The following is an 8,553-nucleotide window of genomic DNA, read 5'->3' as shown; positions in this document are numbered from 1 at the left end:
CCTCTGGTGCGTCAGCCAGATAACGCTTGGTGCCTGACTGTTAAAATGATAAAAACACTAACTAGAGATTACAAACAGCCTATAAAAACTCTTTTGGAAAGAGGGCAGGAAACCCTAAACTGCCCCCCCCACACGTAACCATGGCAACTGACCTTCCTCTTTGTTTAATTATCGCACATCAAAGGATATTCTCCTCTTCACACCCAGTTGTAAATTCGTGAGGAACTCCAGCCGAAAGACACTGCTCTGAACTCTTTGTGTAAACTCAAAGCATTACCTTATTTAATTAAATAATCTTTAAGATAGTAGTGGCGTTTGCCTCTTGGGTTAGTAGTTCAGTTCAATTTTATTTATATAGCGCCAAATCACAGTTATCAATAACAGTTATCTCACAGTTATCTTAGCTAGATATGTTACCATGTTGTTGTTATTTGTTGTTGAAAAGAATCTAAAGTTAATTTCAGTGTTTTAATTTTCAGCAAGTATCCCTGACCATTATTCATTTTATGTTGTAATCAATGCTTTGTTCACAACACTTTCTGACACTTCCTTTAGAAATGATGATAAAGAAATATACTACTCGAGTAATTTTCCAGCTCGAATTTAAGGTTAAATAACTAAATTCCCCAGCTCGTGAGCAGAAGATTGTTTTAGGATTAATCAAAGCTATCTTCATGTAGCCAGAGCTCCCCCAAGTGGACAAAATAAGTATTACATGCCATCATTCTGAAATGCTAACCTTAAGGTTGAACTACTGACAATTGTTTTCCTTTCTATCAAGTGCTTCAAACTAAGAACGGTATAACCGTTTGACAATTAAGGTTTGATTGTGGGAAGATATTTGATAACTTTATGCGCAAATAGATTTTAATTAGACATATTAAAAGTTAAAGAACAAGAACAAGCCCACCCTCAGGGGAACAAAGGACTGCCCCCTGGGAATCACGCCCCAGCAGACAAAAGCAGCGACACGCTGGCTCTTGGTTCCCTCTTGTTCTCTCCTAGAGCAGCGTGCCCCGTCTCCCGTCAATGCCCTAAGAAGTTCGACCCGGCGCAACGAAGGCCCTTTGTTCGTTTTTAAGCCACACGCGCGAAGCGCCGCGACCACGATTTTTCCCTCGTTTCCAGCAACTTTACTTTCTTTTTATTTAATTTTTTTTATTAAGTTATCAGACCGTTAAGTTACACAATTTTAATTCAAGAACGACCAAGTTCTTTTTTTAAGCTTTATTCATCGAGCTAACTTACACTGATCCCCTGACGCACGGGCCACGTGGGCCCGCCAGTAGTAACAAAGGACGACCAAACATCTGACACGAGCCAGGATTTGAAAAGGCCCCCACTGCGAGTTTCTTCAATAAGCCGACAAAAGACGGACCTCCAACAGTTTGTAAATATATTATCTTTAACTCTTAAACTTGTAGCTTGCGTTCATTAGCTGCCCGTGTGAGTCAAATTCTCCCCACAATAGAACCCCACACTCTCATTGTTTAGCCATTGTTTGTTTATTTCTTTGATGTATATTTAACCGCATTTTTATGTCACCTTAGTTAGTTAATAAATTTTCACCGTAATCAAAGAAATTGTGTGTGTGTGTGTGTACTGCCTACCTCCGAGTCCCTGTCATGAGAATTTACCCCTTCGATATGAGACTGACTTATTGATTTAAGATAATTGAGCGATTGTTAACTAACTGAAATGAAGCTTTATGAATTAATATTCTCTGAATATTAATTCATAATTTTGTATTGATTCTCATAAGTTTATTAAAACATAAGTAGACATGCTACAGGTGCATCAAACTCTTTCCTGCAGTGCCGCCGCGCCATGGTGCGCGCTTCTAAATATGACATCCAGACTTTTGTCAAACGAGAATATAAGCTTGAATCTGTCACAGAGCAGCCACAGACCTGTAGACCGTCAGCCTCCCGCCTGCTTTTAACCTGATGATCTCTGTCATTACGCACAACTGGTTACGTGCACACACACATCAACACAGCGTTCAGTCAATGTGTGAGTGTGCGTGGCGCCAACCAGCGTGGAGAAAAAATGCACAGGAGACTGAGAGAAAGCAGAGCTGAGACAGAGAAAAGGCAGGAGGAAAGGACTGTTAAATGCTGTAAAATTACAGAAATCTTTATGATAAAGGGACTTGCTGTTAGTACTAGCAGGGCTGCCCTTATATCACATATCACAACTAGGCCCTTTCCAGAGTTAATTCTATTTTTTTTTATAAAAGTATTCATGCCATGTAGGAAAGCAGGAGATGTGTTTGTATGGGAATAATCTGGAAAATAAAGACCTGTATACTTGTTTCAGGTGGATGTATCTCCAGTTACTCAGAGCTACCAGAGCTTCATGATGATAAACATAAATCCAGTCAGAGCTCTGAGGAAGGATTTCAAAATAATTTATTCTTTGCTCTTTGTTTCTAATGCAGATAATTTTTCTACTCTGTATTACAGTATTTACTACTGTGGAAAATAAAGTGTTTCTGATGCAGTACTTTATATATAATAAGAAGCTACTCTTTTATGTGTTTATCTTAATAGACTACATGTTTTTAAAAAAAATAAGGAGCTTTACACACAACCTTATCAGAGCTAATGATGATAATATTCCATTTTAGCACGCCAATTTAAGCATGCCATTGTCATATTATTGTTGCACTATAATATGAAGACAGCATTGTACATTTTGGAAGAATTCAAATGAATCAAAGTCAAACAATTATTTTGAAGGATGCGAGTTAGCATTTCTGCTATCATGGTTCCTACGTCCTTTGCGTGTTATATCTTCAGTATGTTTTTATGAAATTGCGTAAATAAGTACATTTGGTTTAATGTTAAGGTTAAACACATTTCCATAAAATTGTTATAATGTTATTGCTGGAAGGGCATCTTATGGTGGTTATGGGGCAGTGGATAAGACACATGCATTTGCGGTAAGACCCGGGTTCAATCCCCCACTGTGACACATCCACCATTGTGTCCCTGAGCAAGACACTTAACCCTGAATACCTACTGTCGGGTCGGAAATAAGGACCGGCCGGGCCAGTAAAAGACCTGGTCCCTACCCTAACCAACGTAATAAACTCAATAAAATTACTCTATTAGATTTCTTCTTTAGTCAAAAAACGGCGTAGTCAAAAACTTCACTGGAGACGGTCAAGAGTCTGTGCAAAAGAGTTTATTCCAATAAAGGACCGATAAACCCGAGCAACATCCCTGCAGGTCTCAGGATGGAACCGAGTTGGTGGTCAGCGAACATCGCCTTATATTCACCTTAAGCTCCACCTTGTCCCTCCCTTCAGGTGGGCGTTACATCTTAACTCCACCTATGGTGTTCGCTGACCATTCCTCCCCTTTGGTGGATTTCTTATCCTCTACTGCCATCTAGTGGCCTTTTTCTTGTACTGTTTTACCAAATTAACCCTTTCATTAATGTTACAATTTCCACTTTTAAACTATTATTACATGTTATTATTGTTACCATTTATCTCTCTTTATATTTTTTACATTACTGGATTAGAAATCCACCAATATGTTTCAACTTCAGTCCCACCGTATTTTTTTTTAAAGTTATACAGACATAGTTTGACACCATTAAAACTTAAACACTTACAATCGTATTTTTTAAAAGAATTAATAAGGAATAACATATTTCATACATGTATAACGTGATTCAATGAACAATTACATGATTCAACAATGCCAACCATGCTTTGTCTCATACAAGTTAACTTTCGGCAGCGCAAAGCTTGGTTTCATGCAGTACCTAGCCGTACCAGGCGCCATAAATCACAACATGTCATGATCTCATTCTTGGCTTCAGTTCGCGATGATCTCAGCCCTGGCGTACGTGACTTACTGCAGGTGCCTTGCTTCTAATGAGTGGGTTACGGTTGGCTAGGTTTTGCCTGCGCGGCCTGAGCAGCTTCTCTGCTCATTAAAAAGCACACGTTCATGAATACACAGAGTATAGGAATAATATATGATAAACACACAGAGTATAAGAATAAAATATGAGTTTAAACTCACTCCTTAAACACTCAGTAGTTATACACTCAGTAGTTAAACACTCAGTAGTTAAACTTTACACTATAAAATAACACTTTAAATGATGACAATGTAGACCACCATTGCTCTAGTAATAAATGATAACAATTTAGGCTATAATGCTCCAAAATAATTCACAACACTAACCAATCGTGACGTTTCACAACATTAACAAGTACTTTAACTTTGAAAGTGTAACCAGACATTGCATGTACAGTATATTGTTGCTAACTTGACCGCAGAAACCTAGATGCATCAAAACGTACTCAAGTTGTTAAAAAGCAATGCCAAGTGGTCTTCTTGACCAAGTGTCCGTATGTGACAAGTTGGAGAAATGTGTCGTATGTTGCACACTTGGACACAAAAAGGGACTTCCAGGCATGCGTAAGTTTAAAATAAAATCATTTACTTTGCTTTCTCTGTAAATACAGAAACACAAGCACATCAGCAGAACTTTCTCTACGTACAACTGGCTGTTTAGCCTACATCTTCTGACTGACGTGTGCCCCCCTTAACTCTATGAACAATGTCTACATTCACAAACACACATTTATAATGCTCTGCACACACAACCAATATTTAGCAGGCTACGGGTAGCTAAAGTATTGTTTTCCTCATTAGCATACTAGGTGAAGTAGGCTACTATTTAACACGACATGCCGTCACAGTTAACTCACAAAACTACAATACACAGTCACTCTAATGTCTGCATTACCGACAGTCCTTCATAGTCTTACACCTTCATTTTGCATCTGAGTAACCACGTTTTACATCTTTTCATCAATTTTGCTCACCTGTAAATACAGTAACACAAGCACATCAGCAGAACGTTGTCTCTATGTACAGCAGGCTGTTTACGTCTTCTGACTGACGTGTGTGCCCTCTTGGCTAACCCGAAGGACCCCACACGCTGCCCAAAGTGCCTTTGTGAGCCTTACTCATTATATCTATGAATTGGCCTACTAAAATATTACAGTTGTTATTGCACAAGAACCTATATATCAGATTACTAAAGCAAAATCAAAACAATTAAAGTAATACATTAGAATGGGGGTGCCCACTGTTAAGTGTTCATCAGTATGCCTAACAGAGTCCATTAACAAGGCAGGACTCCAAGACTCTAAAATGTATTTAATGAAAGTAAGTAAATAAGTAAAATTATTTAAATAGCATCTTTGACAGACAAGGGGGGTGACAAAAAAAATGCTTTATAGTAAAAAATAAACAAAATAAATATACAAATAAATCATCCATCCATCCATCCATCCATCCATCCATCCATCCATCGTCAACCGCTTATCCTGCGTACAGGGTCGCGGGGGAACAAATAAATCAACAAGATGTAAAATACAAAACCATATGGCTCGTTTAACAGGCAGAGGATCCTCATCACAAACAAGATCAAATAGGATGCATTTATGATCACTAACAAATACAAAGACTCCGAAAAGGGAAAACTCTTCTATTGAGCTGCTCACAAATTTCACATTGTGACAAGACATTGTTGTCACCGTTTCTACAAACTCTAATTGCTCCTCTTGTCCTTATTCATCTGTTGGTATTGCAGTAATTTTATCAAGGGAAGATGATTATGAAGCTGAAACACGTGATGAAGATGATGGCAGTGGTGACTACACAGATGAAGACAACCAACCCCCTCTTTCCTCCTCAGGTAACTTCAATCTCCTCTGGTTTATCTCCACTGCTTTATGTTACCACAGTGATAACCTCAGGCTGCTGTGGGACCCTAACCCCAATCATGGCCTACTTTCCACCTAATGTAGCCTGAAAGTGTGGACTTACAGTTTGCAATTCTGACATAAGGATGTTCCTGTCTGAGCTGCCAGCCGACTTTTCTCTTGATGTAGGCACTTCAGGTTTTATTTGATAGCTGGAGATGAGGTTATTGTTATAGGTTGGTCCTCACCCTTAAGACCTTTTGTGTGTGCTACTGTTTGGACAAATCCAATCTCTATTGTCAAAATGAAATGAAACAGTCTGATCTTATCATGATCATCATATGGATCACAGTAACATAATCATACCATTGTAGCCATAGAAAGTGAGAATTAAGAAAATAATCATCCAGTATGCACGTACTTGATTGGCCAAGGGGTTGAGTCAACTTTTGTATGCAGAGGAGAAACTTTCTTTACATAATAAACTTTAGTTATAATTAATTCAGATTTGTACACAAAGTAAAGTCAGACAACCATAAATGTCATTTGGCACACACATTTGTGCCATCAAGCAGAAGCAATTTGTCTTGATAGTGCTCAGCTTAATGGAAGGCGTTGGACATTTCCAAACAGAGGAACCTATCATAGCGACAAAAGACAAGACAAAACAAGAACTGACAAATTTGTCTTTTGAATAAACTTTGTAAACATACTGTCCCTTGCTAACTGACAGTTGCCTCGCTAACAAAACATTTGGTTAAGTTAACAGACTCATTCCTATGTTCCTATGGTGCTATGCATGTGTGTCTCTTGATATATATTAACACTGTAACACAGATTGGCAAGGGTTAACTTCACAGTTCAAAAGAAGTGCAAAAGAACTTGATGGAGATAGACATTTTTAAATGCAGTTTCAAAGGTAAAAATCTATTCAGCCACTGTGGAGATATCAATGTCTAATGTCAAGTAAATGGTCTTGTCCACAAACTTGAGGGAGTAGCTATCAAGGTGGGTGATTACAATATGTTGATCAGGGGAAATATACATTGAACATTTGACCTAAAGAAAAAGCATTGCTGAGAACATAAAACCATATAAAGAGGGTATTGAACTGGGGAACATAGATCACCAGGAATATCAATCGACCAAGATTAAAAGCTAGCATTCTCAAAGTTGTTTTATCCCATTTAAATATCTGTGTTTTATGCAATGATGTACATTTTTCAGAACAAAATCTCAGGCTGGAGTAAACAATTTAGGACAGAATAAAAATAAGTTTTATTTGTTCTTGTCCCTGAATAGCACTAGTATTTTTATGACTTGCTAGTGTGCCAGCTGTTAGCCAACTTCTGTTGTTCACCAACTAGCCTTGCTAGTTGTCCCTATGTCACAAAATGTCTAGAACCTAATATTTATATACAAAAATGGACAGATAAACTTCGCTGTGACACTCTCTGGTGTAACTGGGCCTTTTACGATAAAATGTTTTGTAAGTGACGTTTTACACTCATGTTGTTGCATTTTAATGGCTTGCCTGTTCTCCCTTTATATCCTCAGCTGCCAACAACATCAGGGGTTCCTCTCGCTCCTCTTCCACAGCTAACCTCAACCACCTCTTTCTGGTTTCTGTTCTCTTAGTTTTGTGCCTGTTCGCATATTAAAATGCATATTTTATTATGTTTGTCGTAACATTTGTTAAACTGGCTACTGTACATGTAACACATATGGCTAACACATAAGGCATTAAGGCGACTGTACTTGTAACACATTGTAAACTTTAATAAACCGTTAAGCCATCTGCTCGATCCTTATTGGGTCATATCAAGCTTGTTGCGAGGAATCTTGGTATCTGGTTTGACAGTAATTGAGCTTTTGAGCCGCAAACCACAAAGCTTGTGCAATCATGTTTTTATCATAGATATATATCGAAAATACAATCTATATAAACTTTTAAGGACACTGAGACCATTTTACACGCCTTCATCTCATCATGCCTGGATTGCTGCAACAGCCTTTTTACTTGCTTGAACCAAAAATCTATTGATGGACTCCAGACTGTGCAGAACTCAGTTGCCAGGCTTTCAAGCAGAACCAAGAAACGTGATCACATCGCTCCTGGCTACTGTACATGTAACACATATGGCTAACACATAAGGCATTAAGGCGACTGTACTTGTAACACATTGTAAACTTTAATAAACCGTTAAGTGAAAAGACTTATATTTATTCGCCTTCTGTAACAGTCCAGGATTGGTTGGTGAAATGATCATGTTGTGTCTGTTTGCAGATGATGTCACCCTATTTGTGTATTTCTTATATGGAAAACATTCTCAGTTTCATTTCAGACAGTATTATTATGGTTTTAACTCCTGTACATTGTGGCTGTAGTTTCTCAACTTAAGAACTGTCAGAGATGAGAAGTCCTAACAGGAACTTGGACTTGTGGTTACATTGTGACTTTCCGCTGCTTATCTGATGTTAATAATGAGTTCCTTTAATGATTGCCTCTGTAATGTCAAACTGGATGTCACAACATTTCCTCCATCTGAACAAAACAGAGATCAATTGGATCTAAGCACAAGGTCAAAACTAATTTTGCCATCTGCTCGATCCTTATTGGGTCATATCAAGCCTGTTGCGAGGAATCTTGGTATCTGGTTTGACAGTAATTGAGCTTTTGAGCCGCAAACCACAAAGCTTGTGCAATCATGTTTTTACCATAGATATATATCGAAAATACAATCTATATAAACTTTTAAGGACACTGAGACCATTTTACACGCCTTCATCTCATCATGCCTGGATTGCTGCAACAG

The 8,553-nt window shown here is 38.2% G+C and overlaps 1 long non-coding RNA gene across 1 annotated transcript; it reads left to right on the top strand.

The window, feature by feature from the left end:
• The first annotated feature begins 5,624 nt into the window (after nt 1–5,624).
• Nucleotides 5,625–7,951, top strand: LOC123962958. The gene is made up of 2 exons (XR_006823113.1): nt 5,625–5,730; nt 7,295–7,951. It is a non-coding gene; the product is annotated as an uncharacterized LOC123962958 (long non-coding RNA).
• The last annotated feature ends 602 nt before the right edge of the window (nt 7,952–8,553 follow it).

Source organism: Micropterus dolomieu, linkage group LG23 (assembly GCF_021292245.1).
Source record: "Micropterus dolomieu isolate WLL.071019.BEF.003 ecotype Adirondacks linkage group LG23, ASM2129224v1, whole genome shotgun sequence".
NCBI lineage: Eukaryota > Metazoa > Chordata > Actinopteri > Centrarchiformes > Centrarchidae > Micropterus > Micropterus dolomieu.
This window is presented reverse-complemented; position numbering and strand designations above follow the sequence as displayed.